This window comes from Amphibalanus amphitrite, unplaced genomic scaffold, assembly GCF_019059575.1.
Source record: "Amphibalanus amphitrite isolate SeventyFive unplaced genomic scaffold, NRLGWU_Aamphi_draft 001401F_arrow, whole genome shotgun sequence".
Classification (NCBI taxonomy): domain Eukaryota; kingdom Metazoa; phylum Arthropoda; class Thecostraca; order Balanomorpha; family Balanidae; genus Amphibalanus; species Amphibalanus amphitrite.
In genome coordinates, this window is record NW_024882894.1 from 147,467 (window position 1) to 168,451 (window position 20,985).

At 45.3% G+C, this 20,985-nt stretch overlaps 2 long non-coding RNA genes across 3 annotated transcripts; one reads left to right on the forward strand and one right to left on the reverse strand.

The window, feature by feature from the left end:
• Window positions 1-86: 86 nt before the first annotated feature.
• Window positions 87-2,367, reverse strand: LOC122372793. Its single transcript, XR_006254931.1, has 2 exons — window positions 2,053-2,367; window positions 87-1,136 (listed from the first exon to the last, which is right to left on the reverse strand). It is a non-coding gene; the product is annotated as an uncharacterized LOC122372793 (long non-coding RNA).
• A 615-nt stretch (window positions 2,368-2,982) lies between these two features.
• Window positions 2,983-18,888, forward strand: LOC122372795. Of its 2 annotated transcripts, none has more exons than XR_006254934.1 (3): window positions 2,983-3,092; window positions 16,435-16,499; window positions 18,746-18,888. It is a non-coding gene; the product is annotated as an uncharacterized LOC122372795 (long non-coding RNA). The 2 variants fall into 2 exon arrangements; XR_006254933.1 differs by having other exon boundaries at window positions 2,985-3,092; window positions 16,398-16,499.
• The last annotated feature ends 2,097 nt before the right edge of the window (window positions 18,889-20,985 follow it).

Consider the following 20,985-nt stretch of genomic DNA (forward strand, 5'->3'; position numbering starts at 1 on the left):
AAATATCGATTGCGCTTCGCTCAACCAGAGCCATGCTCGTTCTTGCTCATGAAGCAGTGCATCCCTATAAAATGAAAAGTCTGAACGAATGCATTCAGGTTCCTACCTCTGAATCACCTTATATTGAGATCCGTTTCTTAACAGGAACACAAACGCGGCCCAGCAATTCGTCAGTACTAAGGCAACAACGTCTCACAAGTGACAACGCATCAAATGGCCAACTTCTGACACTATCTCAATCTACCAATACGGTAACGGCAATAAAATTGCATTGCAAAATGCAAATAAAATTGCACGACTTCCAAGCGCAGTTTGAAACCAAGTGCGACCAGCTAGTGTCATTTTCACAACCAAGTGCGACCAGTTAGTGTATAGAGACACATTACAACTGCATAGGTACCGCAGTAACACATTAGGGGCGAAAGGAAACACATGACTTGTGTACGACCAGCGTTCTGTCAGCGTACGACGCATAAAGCAAACTGCTCAAACAACTGCGGTCCCCAACAACACAACACAGAGCTCCGAAACGAATGGTTTACAAAAGTCTACGACCGACGACATCGAAACAGTACGTTCATCGGGACTAGTCACATGACTCGCTCAACCCAGCTGGGTTATGGGTACTAATTGCGCTTCAAATTGACCTCTGACAGCCATTTACTTACGCTAGTTTGATGCATAAAACTGTACACTGAAACTCAAGCGGCAGCACATAGGTCTCCATCAAGGTGGTTATATACAACAGAGCACCACGCTAAAACGAGCGCGAGCCGCACTGTCACACTGACAGAACACTGAGCCGCGAGTCGTGACAGTCGCACTGCGTCATATGCACGCAGATGTCGCACTCACGGCACCGTTGCTGGCACTGCGCTGCGGGTGGACACGCGCGGTGCAGTAGCTCCACGGTGTGCGGCTCACCGGAGGGATTACCAGTCTCCGACCGGACAGTCCAGGCGGGAAATGCGGTGTCTTCAATCATGACCGCCGTCCCCGTCTCCGCGGAGTGCCGCACGGCGGCGACGCGGCGGCGTCGGATCTTGAGCTGGTGGACACTGGACTCCTGCCAGAGCTACCAGCTTCAGCCCTTCAGCATCCTGTCATCAGCAAACTCCAGCAGAGCTCCAATGCAACTGGGAAAATAAAATTTATGCTGTTAAGCTAAATCATGCAAAACATTTCCTTGCACAGGATTCTCTTGCGCAGTTCAGCAAAATCTTCTGTGATATCCATGGCCGTGACAAGAGGACTTTATACCATTGTAAAAAACATAGGTTCATTGGTTCTCATTTACCCACATCGAGCTTATATAGGTACCATTCATTTGTATATCATGGTGTATGTTAACTACACAATATTTATGCAATAGACTGACATGAAATATGTAGGAATGGCAAGAGAGATGGGTAAATAAGCCAAATAGGTTGCAGGATTTAGTGGCACCAAGCAGGTCAGAAAGTAGAAGTTCAAACAATCTTACAAACTACACCAGAGAAAGTCTTTGAATTAGGTACAAAATTATGCCACAGAAATAAAAGCAATGCAGTTTTGTAGAGCATTTCCCAAAAGATAATTGTGATTCAGCCTTGCTCCCATTCTGAGATTGAATAAATACAAATTATGGGGTGAAAGTTACTAAAAAGCAGTGTTTTTTTTTTAGAAAACAGTTTCAATCCATGTTTGCCTGATATCAAACTCAAGGCAACATATCATAGCTTTGACAGCATGAATTGTCATTATTGAGGTTACAATTTCCATAATCTTGTCACAAACAGTGCACTTTAATATGGATAACTAACACCAAATTAGCCAACCTTGTAGCTTTATCTGGTGAAACTCAAGAAACCAATAAAGCAAACAATTTCTGAGCAAAACATTTAAGTATTTGACAAGCTCAAGCACCATGCAGCCACTGGAGTATGATGGGGTCTCGTAACTTGAACATTCAGTCTGTAAGAGCATGCCTGACTTAACAGATTTGAGGCATCACAAAGACCTTTGCAGCAGCTCCTTCTATTCTTTTTTAACATAAACTTTAACTATCATTACCATGCTATGATGATGAGATGGCTGGTTTCGGGAGCATGAAAAGTAGCAGCCCTTCTTTCATTCTATTTCCTTGTTTTCACATGCTGCACAAAATGTTTTTTTCTTCCACGTTCCTTCTGTCATTATAAAAAATAATAGGTATCATAATTGCTTCACTTCTTCCTTATATTTCAAGTATTGCTGCTGTAATTCATCACATCTCCCGTTAGTAAACCATTGCCCTATGGCCGCTAAAGTAAATAAGTGGAATGCGCCAGAAATTGTCAAAATCGCGCCAAAATAGCAAACTAAGATGAGAAAAAATAACCGCACCCATTTTTTTCACCAGAGTGGCCTTTAGTGGATGGCAAAAAGTAGAGACGGGGATCAACAACACAGCCTGCGATATTTCAATATGGTGGTATGAACATAGCTTCATTGAAACTTTTGCGTCGGAAATGAATAACATTTTTAGATTAACATCAGCTAAATTAAAATGCTGGTGTATATGCGTTGGCAAATCAGGCATGAGGAAATATGCCTAAGACATTGACTGTTGTTTGAGCGTGGTTTGAGCGTTGAGGAGCACAACAACACGACATTTGGTCTGATGACCTTTTTTAAGTCAGTGTTCTTACCTTCCTAGAACAATCAGGTAAATGACAATCGCTTTTAGCGGCTTCAACTTTCACACCTTTTCACTTCAACTGGCGTTGCAAAATAAAAAAGAATTGTAATGATCTATGGAAGTTGTTAACTTCCTGTGCTTGTGCATAGAAGTCAAACCGGAATGGAACATGTTCTCGACTCTTATACCCTGAGACTCGATAAATCACTAATGATAGGATTGGGACTTCGGGCGTCATCTTGTGAAGAGTTCATGAACTAGTCTCTTCTAGAGGGCTGTAGGTGGCGCGCGTGATAATCAGAATTCCATTCCTGGGTCGAAACGGTCGGTCTCGGTAGTGACTAGCGACCTCAACCTTTGTCTATGGTGGCATCAGTGCTGTTTCGGCTGTTGTGAAGGCTTGGAAGTGCGCGGCATAAGCTGATCTCTCGAGGTGAGTTCGAGCAAGTGATTTCGAATAAGGGGTGGGACGAGAGGAGCTGCAATGGGCGCTGCTTCGCCCACCAGTCACCACGGTGTGGGAAAGCGCTCGGTGCACAGAGATGCATTGTCGATTGTGGAGGTAGGCAAGCCGCCAAAAACACATTGACATGTTTTGCAGACTGGATCAGTCGGGTCAATGATCAGGAGTGAAAAACTTGGCATGGATGGCGGTGCAGTAAAACATCTGTATTTTGTTCTTTCAGATTGGTTCCGTTGCGGTGGCTTCGCTCATAGTGTCCTCCCTGAATAGGGGGCGGGGCAGTCTGATGCAAGGGCGACTCTGCATCTTGTACTTTGGGAGGGCCCACCGGAGTTGACCCAACGTCACGCGACGCGCTGGTGTCCCCAAATCAATAACCAAAGTGATCTTTATTTCGTCGATGCTCATGGTGGTCGGTTTTAACTTGTCAATGTGACTGGACTGCCTCGATCGCCGTTTCCTGCTCCCGCCTCTGCTCCGCCCGTGGGCTGGTTTCATCGACTGGCAGTCGGTGGGCCGTCAGTCGGTGGGCCGCCGGACGGCCCACCGACTGCCGGGCGCCGCCACTGGCATCGTCGGTGCTGTCGGCATGCTTGGCGCCTCGGTGCCGTCGGCATCTCGGTGCCGCCGGCGGTGTCGGGTGAGGGGGGGGGCATGTTGTAGGGGCGGACATCCGGAGCCTGTCCTGTCATAGACGATTTGGACTTGGACACTAGGGCGTGGAAGGGGTAGGGGCGGAGTAGTGATGTCCTTCCGAGAGCCTAGCGAGAGTGAAATATCGAATGACCAAATATTCAGGCAACATCATATCAATCTGGTAACTATTGCCCAAAGCTGTCGCGATGCGGTTAATCACTGAGCTTCGCTTTCACCCGATATATAAACTGGTGCGAGTAGAGGCCCTCCAGCGTGGTGTCTCTTCCAGACAGTATGCAATATAATACATTATACTATACAATACAATCAGTAGGTACTATACGTGGGGTGAATGAAAAGTTTTAAGCCTAACACAGTTACAGGTGACGCAGGTTAAAGGTAGTGTGCCAGCTTTCCTGGACCGTATGGAGTTAATGGCCCAGATAAGGAGAACCGGATTTTTAGAACTTATCCATACCTTCAAAACTCATGGAAACGTCTTAAATTCTTCAAATTTTGAGTACCCCAGTGCGAAATTCGCCCCGACGGGTTGTCGGTCGTACCCCAACCACATTTCACACCACTATGAACAATAAATGCACACACTGAAATCGCTATTACCGATATGCTCATCCAATCAAGTTTCGATAAACCCGTTCATCATCATCTCCTGCGGTTTCGAACACGCCTGTTAGGTGGTGCGGTAGACCGCGTCCAAAGCCAGGGCCCCGGTAACGTGAAGCAGCCGAGTCGGGGCAGCGTGCGCTGACCCAAGCCGGGGCCGCGCGTCCTCCCGGTGTCATGTGATAGCCCGGGGCTGCCCGCGGGGATGCGGTAGACCGCGCCCAAAGCTGCGGCCCTGGCTTGGGTCAGCGCACGCCGCCCCGACTCGGCTACCTCACGTTACCGGGGCCCTGGCTTTGGGCGCGGCTTCTGCTCATACTTTGTAGTGCGGTGGTGGTGCGTCGGGCCGCGCGCTCTGACTTCGGCCAAGAAAAATGTGTCAGCTGATCATTGTCATTTCTGCCACTTGCGTATGGTGAAATGGGGTCATAACTAAAGAGATGGCTTTTTCATATCAATTATTTTACATAAAATCATATTTCAAACCATAAATAATGTTCGACAGCCAAATAAAAGAAACAATACCAATACAGGCTTACAGTTTACGGCTCGACATTGTGTTGTCTACGATTAGACAGCTGATAACTCATTCCCGTACGTCGTAACTCTATAATGACCTTTGCTTATTGTCACATGTGCGCCGCATTCGCGATTGTTGCCGACGCCTGTTTACAGGTCAGCCCACTACAGTTGTTATACATATCGAAAAACCGATAAACTTTTAGGCGAAAAAGGCACTATTCCAGGCCCATTTTTGATTTTTTTTGCGATATTAGGTAGAAACAGAAGCTTCTTATCCTAGGAAAAATAAAATGGGAAATCTTTCAAAGGTGGCACATGAAAATTTGGTCACACATTTTGCAACTATTTTTAGGTTTATTATAAAACTATTTTATAGTTTTATAAAAAATTTTATAAAAATTTATAAAATTTAACCCTATTCCTGGCGGGCTCCGCCGGGACAAGAAACTGGCGGGGGGGGGGCCGATTCGGCCCCCCCCTGAGATCTCGAGAACGAAGCAAGATAGCGACAAGCGGTAAACGGCATCGGATACGCACGGCCAAGATCTACAATTTTTACTAAGGTCATTTTCAGGTCAGGTCAAAGATGACGTCACAGGGGTCGAAAAAGTCAAAATGGCGGCACTAGATATGGAGAGAGTTTTTCTCGAATAACTTTCGAATTAGTCAAGATAGGAACAAACTAAGGGCATCATCGTGATCCTCTCGTCAATCCGCATCGAATGATATATATGTTGACCTCGAAAGGTCAAGGTCAAAGGTTGACCTCAGGTCACGTGACCTCGAGGTCATCATGTATATCATTCGATGCGTCTTGACGAGCTGAACACAATGAGACCATCCACGCGTCTGTATCTTGTTCCTGTACGGAGTTATTGGCCAAAAACCTTTGGTGACCTTTGATGACGTCACATGACCTCACAGCTGCCCAACAGCAAAACAGACCTCAAGGTAGTGAAGGTTGATCGTATATGAAGTCATGTATGGTATATGGGGCCATTCCGACCCGTTTTAGTGGTAAAAACAGGGAGTTGATTTTTCCCCCATTGACTTATAATGGGGAGGTCGCGAAATTGACCTGACCTTAGGTCACCGATATCAAAATTCCGAGATATACAAATTGCACATATTGGTACCCTAACTAAACCCTGAAGAGAAGAAATTGATCGGTCAAAAACTCTAGCTCTGGCGTGATTGCAAACTTTTCTGAGGTAGCGTCACCAAACCGCCTCTGGTGACCTGACCTGAGGTCAGATCAACTCAAAATTTTCAGACATGTTGCGTAGAAGCCTTTTAGGAAAAGTCAGAAAATTTGAGCTTCCTAGCTCAACGCGTTTGGGAGATATAACCAAAAAACCTCAGGGGGGGGCTCCTGAGGCCCCCCCCCCGCCAGGAATAGGGTTAAGAAACGAAAAGGACTAGTACTTCAAAACTTGGTGTACACACCTAAAAATGAGTTTGCCATAAAATGCTGGGATGAAAACCACCCCTTTCTTGGCTCGTTTTTCCGCCATTCCCGATGGCGCAAAAAGTGTCCAAAACCCCGTTGACTTAACATGGGGAAAATGGAATCGCACGTGCCACGTGCCACGAGGTTTTAAGCGAGTAGCGACCGGTGCCATAAGGTAGATCGCCTCCGGGAGCCCATACACTGAACTTTTTACGAAGATTGTACATTTCGTACAACTGTACAACTATTTTATAAATTTTATAAATTTTCTTAAATTTTTATAATCGAGACATCTTGGTCGCAGCCTAGACGAAATGTACAATCTTCGTAAAAAGTTCAGTGTATGGGCTCCCGGAGGCGATCTACCTTATGGCACCGGTCGCTACTCGCTTAAAACCTCGTGGCACGTGGCACGTGCGATTCCATTTTCCCCATGTTAAGTCAACGGGGTTTTGGACACTTTTTGCGCCATCGGGAATGGCGGAAAAACGAGCCAAGAAAGGGGTGGTTTTCATCCCAGCATTTTATGGCAAACTCATTTTTAGGTGTGTACACCAAGTTTTGAAGTACTAGTCCTTTTCGTTTCGTTTTTAGAGCCCGTTAAAGTGAAGAAGATTACGCGTTCGGTGAAAAGGGAGATAAATCGAGAATTGAACTTTTATAAAGTATTGCGATTTCAAAGCCATGCCTTCATCTGAAATTAAAAAGGACCTGAAATTAAACTTATTGGTTGTGGCCCATCATATGTCACTGTTAAGGTTTGAGCTGCTAATTTCAAGCAGGGCAGGAACCTGGAACAGCGTCCAAAATGAAAAAATATCAAAAACGCCGTAGAATGTGACAAAATCCGAAAACATTGACCCTGCTCTAGGGGTGTGGATGCTGGATCCAAGACTGTGAGCTCATCAGATAGCGGTAAGAATGGACATCTCCATTGTTTTGTTTTGGACATCTCTATGTTTTGCAAGTCTGGCAGCGAATCGAGACATCTTGGTCGCAGCCTAGACGAAATGTACAATCTTCGTAAAAAGTTCAGTGTATGGGCTCCCGGAGGCGATCTACCTTATGGCACCGGTCGCTACTCGCTTAAAACCTCGTGGCACGTGGCACGTGCGATTCCATTTTCCCCATGTTAAGTCAACGGGGTTTTGGACACTTTTTGCGCCATCGGAATGGCGGAAAAACGAGCCAAGAAAGGGGTGGTTTTCATCCCAGCATTTTATGGCAAACTCATTTTTAGGTGTGTACACCAAGTTTTGAAGTACTAGTCCTTTTCGTTTCGTTTTTAGAGCCCGTTAAAGTGAAGAAGATTACGCGTTCGGTGAAAAGGGAGAAAATCGAGAATTGAACTTTTATAAAGTATTGCGATTTCAAAGCCATGCCTTCATCTGAAATTAAAAAGGACCTGAAATTAAACTTATTGGTTGTGGCCCATCATATGTCACTGTTAAGGTTTGAGCTGCTAATTTCAAGCAGGGCAGGAACCTGGAACAGCGTCCAAAATGAAAAAATATCAAAAACGCCGTAGAATGTGACAAAATCCGAAAACATTGACCCTGCTCTAGGGGTGTGGATGCTGGATCCAAGACTGTGAGCTCATCAGATAGCGGTAAGAATGGACATCTCCCAGGAGCAAGCTGGCGACATTCTTACCAATGGGCATGACATGAGAAAGGTCTCTGCTCATTGGGCCTCTCCAGGGGCGCCGCCACGGATTTTTGACTGGGGGGGACGGACTGACCGACTAAAAACCCAAAAGTAGACATTCTTACCGTGGCTTTTTCGGTCGGATGCATTCAACGTTTAAAGCAAATATGCCACTTTTAACATAGGGTTTTGAACTGAAGTAACAGTTATGTAGCTTGAGCTGAGACGAGAACAAATCAGGAGCTTTTATGGCCCAACGATCACCCTAGCCAAATATATTGGTATCGATTTTAGGTTTGAAGACTGAAGTCATTCCCACAGATTACACTTTGTCATTCTCTTACCGAGGAATCCATTCCCTTACGGAAAAATGCTAGCCAATCAGCATTCAGCTGGTTTGAACTACGTACTATGCTTGGTCAACGCGTAATCAGCTTCCGCTGCAATATAGGTAAGTAGCGGTGTCGATTTCTACCGAGTTGGGGGTGCCCGGGCGCAGCAAATCCGCCGCCCTAGCGGTGACCTTTACCTGCGCGGTCTGTTGAGGCTCCAAAGTCAAGCCGGCCGAGCCGGCGGGGAATTTGGAGAGCTCGGCCCCCCCCCCCCGACTTGGCGGAAATGGACACCCATGTTTAGGTATTTCCAAGTAATGGCTATAGACCGCATTCCCACCGAGTACCTACCTATATACACATCTAATGTCCGATTCAGTTTGACACGGCAAAGCCTCGTGTCGTGTTCTATCACGGTATAATTGCTGATGTATGCCACTTATATGATCGATAATGCATATTGCATAGGTAATGCATATTGCATACCCGCGTGGAGGAGGGGGCGTTGCATAGTCACAAATCTCTCTTTTTGGTTTGTGCACGAATCGGCGCGAAGCGCCGCGAAAATTGGCAAAAAACATTAGGCAAAACTGCTCCAAAATACGAATTTTGCAGCCCGTGTAACAAGCTTGATACCAGAAAACCTTAGGTCAGGAAAACCAAGTCAAGTAGTCAAGTCGCCTCAAAGTTTTGTGGCCCTGTCAACCGTATAGCTTATTTCTTAGAAGCTAGAAATTTAGTGTAGCGTGACTGCAGAAGTGTGGGGTCGGAGCCGGAATCAGTCGGAGTTGACTGTTTTGGCCAGTTTTGGCCAGAGTCGGAGTTGAAGTCTTCGAAAATGTTCGGATTTTGACTTCGAGGTCGGATTGGTGTAAAGTCATGCTCTTGGCTGGTTAGACGAAATATATTAGGCCCGTGTTCGGCCAGTCGTGTTATACGACACACGTTGATCACGATATCAAAAATCGGCAGTTCCGCGATGACAGGTCGGATAAGAGCTAGAGATTTTGTTGGCCGAGGTGGCAGGGGTCAGACCAATGCATGTAGGCCCGCATATTTACGTCTGGACAACGAGTTGCGTTGGAGAGGCCGGAAATAGTGGCGATTTCAGGATCGCAAGAATGGACCGTCATTGGAATGATTCTTTTTTAAACCGTGCACTGTTTTCGGCCGGAATTCAATAGTTAGTACAAAATATTTTGTAATTACGTTTCCACCAAGAATGAATGCCATCAGGGCTAAATTTTTAATACTTTTGCATTTTGTCAAGAAGCATATAGTGCTGTTATATTGCAGTTTTAGCGCGTTTGTTACAAAATATGAAGCGAATAAGCGTCAGTGTAAATCATCAACAGTCCCGGGCCATCAACAGTCCATGAGTGACAGAAGTTAACTTGAGGGAAAGCTATGCTAATTGCTCTTGTCCATCCACTAAAATTTATTAGATATTTTGCTTTGTGTATTCCAAAAGGAGAGGAAACTATTTCATTTGTGCCTTCATGTCAGAATTGAAGGTGGATCATTAAATTTTCAACGCAGTTTACAAACAAGCATTTGGTCTTTCTCGTTTATAAGCAGTGGCTAAGAAAAGGTTGATCAATCCTGAAGTTCAGTCATCTCATCGTACCTCAACTTGGCAGCAAGAGCCCCCAAGGACAGAGGATATATTGTATACATGTCCTGTAAATCAAAACAAACAAGCATTTGGTCTTTCTCGTATATAAGCAGTGGCTAAGAAAAGGTTGATCAATCCTGAAGTTCAGTCATCATACCTCAACTTGGCAGCAAGATCCCCCAAGGACAGAGGATATATTGTAAACCTGTCCTGTTAATCAAAACATTTTTGTGCCTTCAAAGGCTTAAGTTATCTGTGGTGTGTTCGGAGTTAGGCTATATGGCCGTTTTGTTGTATGTTTATGTGGAGATTGAATATAACTGTGACCCTGTGCTTGTTTGTATACTTACGGTCAAACAGGGAACAGCACATTCACATAACATACTCACCTAGCACCTAACTCATAGCTGTACCCTGCAGGATCTGTACTTGTTCATGTCTCGAGCATTAACAAAGCACTAAAGTAGCTTAGTAATCATTTCCCACATTTTCTGAGCATCTAACATGACATACAGCAGTGCAGAGCAGCTTCAGAGAAGAAACACTTTAAATGCACAGACTCACACCAGCCACCCAATGAGCCAGTTCCTCAGTTGACTGTTTCCCTGGACACAGCTTGGCAATGTGAGCTAACTTTTGGCAAGTTGAAGGTTAGCAGGTAAGATTGAGTTAGGGTGAGTACCTACCTATGACTAGGTGCTACTGCCATGCAGGTCTTGGGTAGGCTGCAAATATGTGTGATGATTGAGGTTAGGTCAGCTGTCAGGTTAGTCAGGTTCAAGCATGCTCATTGCTCAGGTCACATTTTTATGGACATTTGGCAAATTAAAAAACTAACAATCTGATCTAAGCTAACCCGACTAAACATACCCAACTACTGACTATAGGAACTGAGCACCTGCCTACTTGTGCCTACATCTCATACCATGTCAAAGTAGGGTTCCTTGGTGGAAGATTACCCTCAGTACTTTTTATCAAGTTAAATGTTACCCTAGTCAGTACCCTCAGTACCCTCAGTACCCTCAGTACTTTTATCCCAGCCCTGTGAAGAAAACTAATACTTCTAAGCTCTGAGTCACTGCTGGCCATCCACAGGAAGAAACGCAGAGACTGAGAGCTTTGCCATTGTATATTGGACCAATAATGACTATCACGAATGACTATGAACACATATGATCACATCGTTGCATGGATTGTCACATTGACAATTTTAGTACAATCCTGTTTTCAAGAAATACAGTGATGATGATTAACATCAAAATCAACATAAAGTGGATTTAGTGATCCAAGCTTTCTCCTCCAGTAGCAATGGAATGATCGCATGTTTCATTTGCCAGACACTGAGTACCTGATGCACATTACAATCTGCATAGCATCTAAGCATAGTAAAACTGTCCAAGTCCATTCATTCTAGATTTTAACTTGATAGTTAGCACTAATTTATCTTGCTGTTGTAAGTTATCATTCAATATTCGTACCAATACATCAATATGCGCTCATCAGTCAACATTTTCTGGCATGATCCTGCTCAGCGTGCTCTTCAGTATTGCTCCAAGGTCTGCAATATTATAGCTTGTTTTTGGACAATAAGCTCTTTTAATTTTACTTCTTCTTGCTGATATATGAGCCCGATCAACTTGCGTTCATCAACCAAAATTTCATAACTTGTTCAACTTGATATTGATATTGCTCAGTAGTCAGGACCTCTGTCAGCCTCCTGGACACTTCAGATTGTTTTCAGTCAACATACTTCTTAAATATGATATAAGTCAATCTTAAGGGATTCAAAACATCCAACAAAACGACGTACAAGAGCAAGAAAACCACCAGATAAACTAAAAAAATGGCCTTGAAACAGAGCCAAGTGGTGCTCCATTTGTTTGTTTACAATGATTGTAGTGCTGATGTATTTTTAGGACTCTGAACGTCGGCTTATAAAAAAATGAAACGTTTTTACAAAAGTTGTAAGACAAGTAATATTTATCTGAAAGAAATAAAATATTCAAAAGCCAAACACTATGAAATACATGAATCGGAACGAAAAAGTAACCCAAAAATCCAGCCTAATCACCGGCTCCTAAAACTGCAACACAATTAGCACTTTTCCCCGCAACTCGTTGTCCAGACGTAAATATGCTTCCCACACCCCATATACTGAGTATCTAAACCTCCTGGACCCTCTCAGATTCGGCACCGGCCGTTCCATCTCTTCCATCCTCAGGACAGTCAGATCCTTCTCCTCCACGCCGCAGCCCCCTGCTCCGGGCTGGACGGGCAACTCTATCCCATGTGGGAATGGCTCCACTGGAGCTATAGTCCTTTGCCGGGTGCAGTGAGTGCCAGTGGGCTGGGCTGCTTGTTCAATTGGTCGGGTTCATCCCAAGTGGCTCACTGGGGTGGCTGCCCAGACCAATGTCTCCCACTAATTCTTTCATACTTGCGGCTCTGAAATGGTCTCATTGGACCGAAGGGCCTAATCAAATTTCGAGTAGGATAACAACCAGTAAAACGCCTTTTGGGGCGACTAACGGAGCGAGCGAGAGGGTGGGGTGAGCCTTGCACGTGCGAAATTGCGAGGGGATACCTCCAACTAACTTGTGCACTGCACCCTTCTAACCGGTCCCTAACGATGTGCCACATTTGAGCGCAATCGGCCTAGCCGTTCTCGAGATCTGGAAGCGGCACCCTGCACGTGCGCACGTGCAAAATGGGTTCCAACTGACTTTTGCACGGCACCCTACTAACCGGTCCCTAACCATGTAGCATATTTCAGCACAATCGGTTCAGCCGTTCTCGAGATCTGGAATCGACCCCTGCATGTGCGCACGTGCAGCAGCACCCCACACTGAAAGAAAAAATGACACCCTGTACGGGGTATTGACGGTCATGTCAAAAATAACACCCGAGTGGGGTGTTTTGAGGGGAGTCGCTGAGCTATTATAAATGGGGTGTTTGGCGTACACCCCAGGAAGGTTTCGACGCATAGTGGGGAGTCGCAGCCGCTAAAGGGGGGTCAGCGCCGGCCCACATGGGGTTCCGTTAGACTGCAGGTGACACCCCTCAAATATCAGCCGAGCACCCCTTTTTGGTCCCTAAGCACCCGACAGGGTGTCAAACTCCCAAATTAGGGTGTAAAATATAGCAGCTCAACACTGAAAGAAAAAATGACACCCTGTACGGGGTATTGACGGTCATGTCAAAAATAACACCCGAGTGGGGTGTTTTGAGGGGAGTCGCTGAGCTATTATAAATGGGGTGTTTGGCGTACACCCCAGGAAGGTTTCGACGCATAGTGGGGAGTCGCAGCCGCTAAAGGGGGGTCAGCGCCGGCCCACATGGGGTTCCGTTAGACTGCAGGTGACACCCCTCAAATATCAGCCGAGCACCCCTTTTTGGTCCCTAAGCACCCGACAGGGTGTCAAACTCCCAAATTAGGGTGTAAAATATAGCAGCTCAACTCCCCTATTTTTCTGATATAACTCCCCATATTGTTCCTGACCCCCACGCGGGGAACCGCGCGTCTTCAGCAGGGAATCTCTCAGAGAAGTTTCACTCCCCTATACTTCCGAAAAACTCCCGGCGAGGATTAAATGTCTTTCGGAACGAGAATCTCAGACTATATTTATAACCGGGTGAGGAGTTACTCTTTCCGTTCGCGGCCTTGCGGCGCCCTGTAGTGTGCACGACCAACGTATGTCACGGTAATCAGTCTAGATATCATCATGATATAGTTGGCCACTCTACGCTATGCACGCTTTTGCCTTAGCTCCAAACATGCACCAGCCATTCGTGAAAAACAGGTCCCGATTTTACCAACTTTAGTTTGCGCCATCTATCGGTAGGATTTGAAGCTGAAAACACGGGGTGTCACTCCAGGATAATGACACCCCAGAGGGGTTTCAACGGGGGTGTCTCAGCGACACTCCAATTTTTTGGCCTGCAATTTTTGGGGAGTTCGCTAGCCGAACCTCTCCCAAGGGGGTCATGTACATTTTTGCGGCGTCAAAAGGTAATGGGGCTCCCGTGTCGGGTGTCACAACACCCATGACATCCTAAAATCATGAAAACGGAGCCTAATTTAGGAGTATTTTGGAGTATGTGGTGTCAGATTGTAAGAAATGGGGTTCCCCGATTTTTTTCAGTGCAACTGTGGCACATGGATATGCATTGCCTAGTGGGTATACCTACATGCCAACTTTCAGCGCAATCGGCCCAGTAGTTGCCGAGATATTGAAATTGTTACAAAACTGACACCTCTTCGTTTTTCACGTGGCACGTGCATATGGGGTCACTCACATGCATCGGGAATAGTCCGATGCTCGTTAGAAGGAATGAATCTAGTGCTACCCTACAATAATTACCGAAATCGGTCAAGTGGTTGCTCAGATATAAGCCTAGGAACAGCGTGACCACGGCATGTTCAGAAATTTCCGTTAACCTACGAAAGACTATGCTCGCTTCGCTCGCTCCGTAATGAGTTTGGGGGGACGTCCCCCTTCCATTCTGAGAGTGGGGGGACGCGTCCCCCCCGTCCCCCCGGTGGCGGCGCCCATGGGCCTCTCGGCTTTTTGCTGCAGAGCACGACGAGAGATGTGTAATGACATTTGGAGCTAGTTGAAGCAGATTCTGAGAATTCAAAGTCACTTTTCGCTACCGATGATTAACTGGGTGTTTCACTTCAATCCAGCACTGGAAGAACAGTGGAGTCAGTGAAAGAACGTCTCTACTCTAATCTGAAAAATTAAATGTCAGAGTCACAACAAGGAGGAAAGTGTTCCGTAATTCGGAAAATAAATGAGATGTCTTGCAAGTGTACTTTTTTCAAAGGGTCTTACTGTAATTGGGCATTACTAGGATGAACCACTGATACACCTTTGTTAGAAAATCAGGAAGATCAGAAGGGCAATCCTGACAAAATTGGTCGTGTTTCACCAGGACAATAAATCAGGGTATTTTTCACTGGTTGCAATGTAAACAATGAATTACTGAGCCTTCCAAAGTATCCCAAATTTAATCTTTTAAACAGCATTGGCATCCTTAGGGTGTCTATTTCTGTCTAAGCTTAAAGAAAAAACTGACTGGATGACGCTTCACAAAAAATAATGACGTCATTGACACCGCGAGCACTTACCCAAAATAGCATGATTCAAGGCACTATAAAAGTGAGGAAAAAAGTGCTAGGACTTCACAATTTTGTGTCCATTCATATCAATAGTGGCAAAATGTGTGACCAAAGTTTCATTAATCTGCGTCACCTGTAACTATGTTAGGCTCAAAACTTTTCATAATTCACCCTACGTACTGTCGCGAGCGCGCCGGCCGGAGCAGTGATGCCAAGACCCAGGGGCTGCTACGCTTGTGACTGATGGAAAGGGATGCGTGAACACCATCCATACCTATGGTCAAGCTGTCTTTCAAATTTGGCGCCGGACAGGCAGCTCAGGTCATCGTTAGGTGCGGTGGTGGGTCACGACAATATACGATTGAGCCCCTGGGAGTGAGACAAGCGGACGTTCGATAGTTTAGGGTCGCTTTCGCGCTTTTTTCTGCAATGCATCCTTTATTAATTTTTATTTTTTCTTCGATGTTTGAGTTTTGATCTATGGCTTTTTCGACATTTTTGTAATCGATGTTTTTGCCTTTTTGATGCCCGTCCAAAGGGATTTAATTTAATGCGTTTGGTATCTTCCGTGCACTATTTTGTCATTCGTTGCTTGTCTTTTGTTTTATTTTTCGTATTTTGCTTTTCTGTTCCACCCTCACATTTTTCGCTTTCTTCATTTATCTTGAATCTACTAAAATACACCCAGTAATTATTATCGTTGATATTGGATGACCTTTCAGAGCCGTTCGGCGCTTCCCGCTTGGTATACGCAGCCCATGGGAAACGAGTTAGCCGCCGTTCTGGTCGGGCATACCACCGCTCTGGCGCGTTCTAAGGAGACGTATAATGTACCATAGAATCTGCTCGTGACACGACAACAAAATGTGTGAACATGCTGCACAAGCACATACGTTTTGGGTACATAAAGCATACATATTGCGTACATTACTGCGATGAATAGTGAATGCCTATGTGCGGTGTACTCGTAGCTTCGAGCTGGTGTGGCGTAACTCGTGGGACATACATGCGCTGTGTATTGCGCAACTCTAGTGTTTGTTTATGAAACACTGCCAGGCCATATGCCGCTTGCTGATAGGACTTCATGCAGTTGGTAACCCAAACAATCATGGTAAAAGAAGCGATACATTACAAAGTCCCAATCCACGACAATACGTCTCCCAATGCGCTAGCTTTCTGGGAACGATATTTCAATAAGTGGTCAGCTATCCTCAGACTCCCTATAATTGTCATGCTCACCCACCATAGGGTCGGCGCTAAGGTCGGCGCTATAGGGTCGGCTCGTTTGACTGGTCAGCGGCCAGCATGTATTAGCCAATCTGTGCAGCCGAGGCCAGTGTTTGTGTACCGTCTCATGCGAGCAGTGCTGCCTGGAGCCGCGAGGGGACGGAGCTCGGCCGGCGTGCTGCATACGAGAGCCGCATCATCGGTAAGTCCATCCATTGATCATGGATAATGTCGTGATTATGAGTTTGAAGAATGATCTAGCTTAACCCGCGCCCCGCTGGGCTATTCAGCCATACGCGCCCTGCTGGGGGGGGGGGGGGGCAGATTCTGCCCCCCCCCCCCTGTCTAACTTCCGAACCGATGGTCGTAGAAAGACGGGAAAAACGGCAATCGAAAGCTCTCAACGAGGCGAATCTTAAGAGCTCAATTTTTTTTTTGCATAAGTAGGTCAGAGGTCAGGTCAAGGTCAGGTCAAGGGTACAAAATGCAAGTTTCCACAGTATCGGCCTTGCACCGTAATTGCCGAAGAATGGACTGAGACTGATTGCCCAAAACGTGTTCTTAGGCTACCAAGATAATATTCGTTGCACTTACAATATCATTCAAAGGTCAAGGTCAAGGTCAGGTCAGGTCAGGTCAGGTCACCAAAAACAAAATATAGAAAAGGGCATGTGCGACACATGTTTTATGGGTCATTTTATTCATAGAATTCAATAGGCACACTCAATTAGTGTTATGGACCACCTCTGGATGAATGTCAGTTCGAGGTCAGGTCAAGGTCAGGTCAAGTGAGGTCAAACTTTGAAGTTGGTTGTTAAGGCCTAAAAAGGTGTCTATCTGATGCAGTTTTTCACGGCGAGTCGAATGGTGCTATTTTTGTTTCCGTACAAGGTCTAGAAGTTCCAAAAAATTCATTGTTCAAAAATTTTTCGTGTCGTGACGTCATAAAATTTTGAATAACTCCTACATTTTTGAACCGATTCTTCTCAAAATTGGTATGTAGGTGCACATAGACCACTTCTATGACATATATTTTGCTTTTTTCGATACATTAAAAATTTTGGATTTTATAATTATTTTCCCAAAAAAGTCGATTTTTTTAGAAATAAAATTTGGGCCAAAATCCAACATTTTCAAAAAACCGAGATAGCCGTTTGATAGACAAAGTAGAGTCACGTATAACCTTTTTTGTTACGTCTTGATTCCTTTAAAAATGAAGATGTTAGCGGCGTTTGAAATTTTGCGATTTTTTTGGCGAAAATGGCGAACATGACGTCACTAAAACGTCATTTTCTAAAAAACAAATCCGACGGATTTCGCTCAAATTTTTAGGGAACGTGTCAAATTGATGTATGATAAGGTACTGTAAGTTTGACGTTGCTGGCGTAACGCGTTTAGAAGTTATTGGCGAAAAACGGGAGGGGGTGCAGATTCTGCCCCCCCCCCCAGCGGGGCGCGGGTTAACCCACGAGCCGCTGGGGGGCATAAAGTTGCCCCCCCCCCATACGTTTTGTGGAATATCTCCGAAACCTGATGAGCTATGAGCGTGAAACTTGGCATAGTTTCAAATGAATACCAAGCAATGTTTGAGGAAAGTTTGGTGGCTGTAGCACTTAAGATGACGTCACAGTGACGTCATATTTTTTGTCGTTTTCCGATATGGACCGTTTCTGATGTCGCTGAGCATGAAACACCCGTAAATGAACTAGACAGCACCTGCTGTAATCCTCCTGACCAATAATCGGTCCTTTACATTCGGTCTCATATATCGGATATATCGTGAGGAAACTGAGAGTCGCAAATCTATAATTTGACTTCTGACGTCATTGTGACGTCAATTCAAATGGGATCGACACCAAATTTGGACACAACCTCGGCTAGGTATTCAGGAAGAATGAAGATGTGTGCAAAGTTTTGTTTCTCTGCCTCTTCGCGTTGCGACGAAATCGTCGCAGATGTAAAGGGGGGGCAACTATATGCCCCCCCCCTCCCCTCCAGCGGCCGGTGAGTGTCGCGGAGGCCCAGCGGCCGCCGGGTTAAGCACTTTGTTTACCGTTTGGAATGGATAGGCGTCTTTTTGTGACCAATAAATGGGTGCTGTTCAAACAAATGACGTCCGGACCTTCCTAAAACATAAACATCATTATCATCAATCATCATCATCACCGGTGCCCCATGAAGCATTATTAGACGTGTTTACATAGGGTTTGTTGCAAGCTTATGTCTCCCTTCGTGATGTTGCAAAAGATGCTAATGGTGCTTAACAATTTACAAAATGATCCCTCTAAATATTTGAAGACCACTGCATCGAAATTATCGCCAAATAAACGAGCTAGAGCCTCGTCAAAAATGCTATGTAAACGCGGCTATGGTCGGCTGCATACGCCATTTAGGATAGCACATAGCATAGGTTACATGATTATACGGACACACGTATTTACGTTTCAGAAGTCAGCGATGACTTCCCCGAAGGACCTGGAGGACCTGTCCTCGGACGCCAATGTGCTCAGCCTGGCCTACGGCGGACACAACGAGGACATTCTCAACAAGGCCAAGGAGCTGCTGGCAGAGTCTACCCGACACGCGCTGGTAAGCGTCAACGCGATGAGGAGGAACTGTGAAGTGTGTGTGTGTGTGTGTGTGTGTGTGTGTGTGTGTGTGTGTGTGTGTGTGTGTGTGTGTGTGTGTGTGTGTGTGTGTGTGTGTGTGTGTGTGTGTGTGTGTGTGTGTGTGTGTGTGTGTGTGTGTGTGTGTGTGTGTGTGTGTGTGTGTGTGTGTGTGTGTGTGTGTGTGTGTGTGTGTGTGTGTGTGTGTGTGTGTGTGTGTGTGTGTGTGTGTGTGTGTGTGTGTGTGTGTGTGTGTGTGTGTGTGTGTGTGTGTGTGTGTGTGTGTGTGTGTGTGTGTGTGTGTGTGTGTGTGTGTGTGTGTGTGTGTGTGTGTGTGTGTGTGTGTGTGTGTGTGTGTGTGTGTGTGTGTGTGTGTGTGTGTGTGTGTGTGTGTGTGTGTGTGTGTGTGTGTGTGTGGGTGTGTGTGTGTGTGTGTGTGTGTGTGTGTGTGTGTGTGTGTGTGTGTGTGTGTGTGTGTGTGTGTGTGTGTGTGTGTGTGTGTGTGTGTGTGTGTGTGTGTGTGTGTGTGTGTGTGTGTGGTGTGTGTGTGTGTGTGTGTGTGTGTGGTGTGTGTGTGTGTGTGTGTGTGTGTGTGTGTGTGTGTGTGTGTGTGTGTGTGTGTGTGTGTGTGTGTGTGTGTGTGTGTGTGTGTGTGTGTGTGTGTGTGTGTGTGTGCGTTTGTAAGACCAGCGTAGTGGTGCCCTTTGTCCGATACACCTACGCGAAGTGGTGCCCGTTTGCATAGTGGTGCCCGAAAATCGGGCACCACTATGCTGAGCATCACAACGCCTTCCTTATGTCGTGATATAACGTCTGTATAAATATCAGATGGGCCCCTTTTTACTGGATTTTGCCATAAAGAGTGTGACTCAAGGTCACGTGACTTCCCTCGCGTTCACACAAATCCGCCGGGCATTTCAGCTTTCTGCTGTGCCATATTGATGACGTATGAAAGAGATGGTACTTTGTGATGATGGAATGGGTAGGTATTTTGCATGTACAATTGCAAATATTTTGATGTTTTCGGTTTTGGGTGGCAGGTAGATTAAATAATAACAAATTCATACCTAGCGTTTTTAAATAGGTAGTAAATAGGCACCTTGAAATGACAACACGCCCATCCAGAAGTACTGGTGTCCAGCTCTATCAACTACCAGTCCGCCATTCGCGCGCTGGACGACTTCGATTTCGACGGTAAGATCTAGGCAATTGTCTATCAAGAAAAATGCTAATTTGAATTGTTTTGAGTGTTAAATGTGCAGATGCCTTGTACTTAAAACCATTTATGACTATCTAATGACTCAAAATGGCGTTATCCCCACGGTTTCTTTTGTTGCCCGCGTCGCTTTGGTCTCGGCAGTTGCTAAATATAAAACCTGAAAATGCCTACCTATCGGCTTGAATGTTTACTTATCATAATAGAGGTAACATCGAAAATATTTATTTGAATATTTATCTGGATGATATGAATATTACAAGAAAATAGCAAAACAAGAATTTAATATAAATACAATTGTCTTTTAACTCGTAAGAATGACTATTCTTCAAAAATGAGCCAAATGGCTGTTCCATTTTTTGTAATTTGTTAAATCCTGGCGCAATTCATGTATTTTTTTTTGTAGTAGGTATCGTATCCAGATTTAGTGCCTGTTAACGTTTGAATCCAGCCTCAGGATTACATTTGTAAATTACTTATAGGTATCTAGGTGAAATGCTTGGTGTTTGATATTGCACAAACGTTAGTAGCAAAGCAGGCGTCGCACTCCTTTTTGCAACCGAGGAGAGGCGCTATACCCAGAGAGCTTTCTTATCAAGCCTAACCAAACCAAAAATAACCAAACCTAACCTAACCTTATCTACAACCTACAACCTCAAATCTACCACCTACAACCTGAAACCCACAACCTACATCCTACACAAACTTGCTTTTTGGTCTTGGGGCCAAAAGTCAGTTCTTGACCCATCAGTAGGTAAGTCACTTAGGCTTAGCGACAAGGACAAAATTGAACTTTGCTTTTGGGCATAGAAAAAGGTCACTTGGATTTTGGGTCAAAAGCAGCCAGCCTTTGAACTTTGCGACAA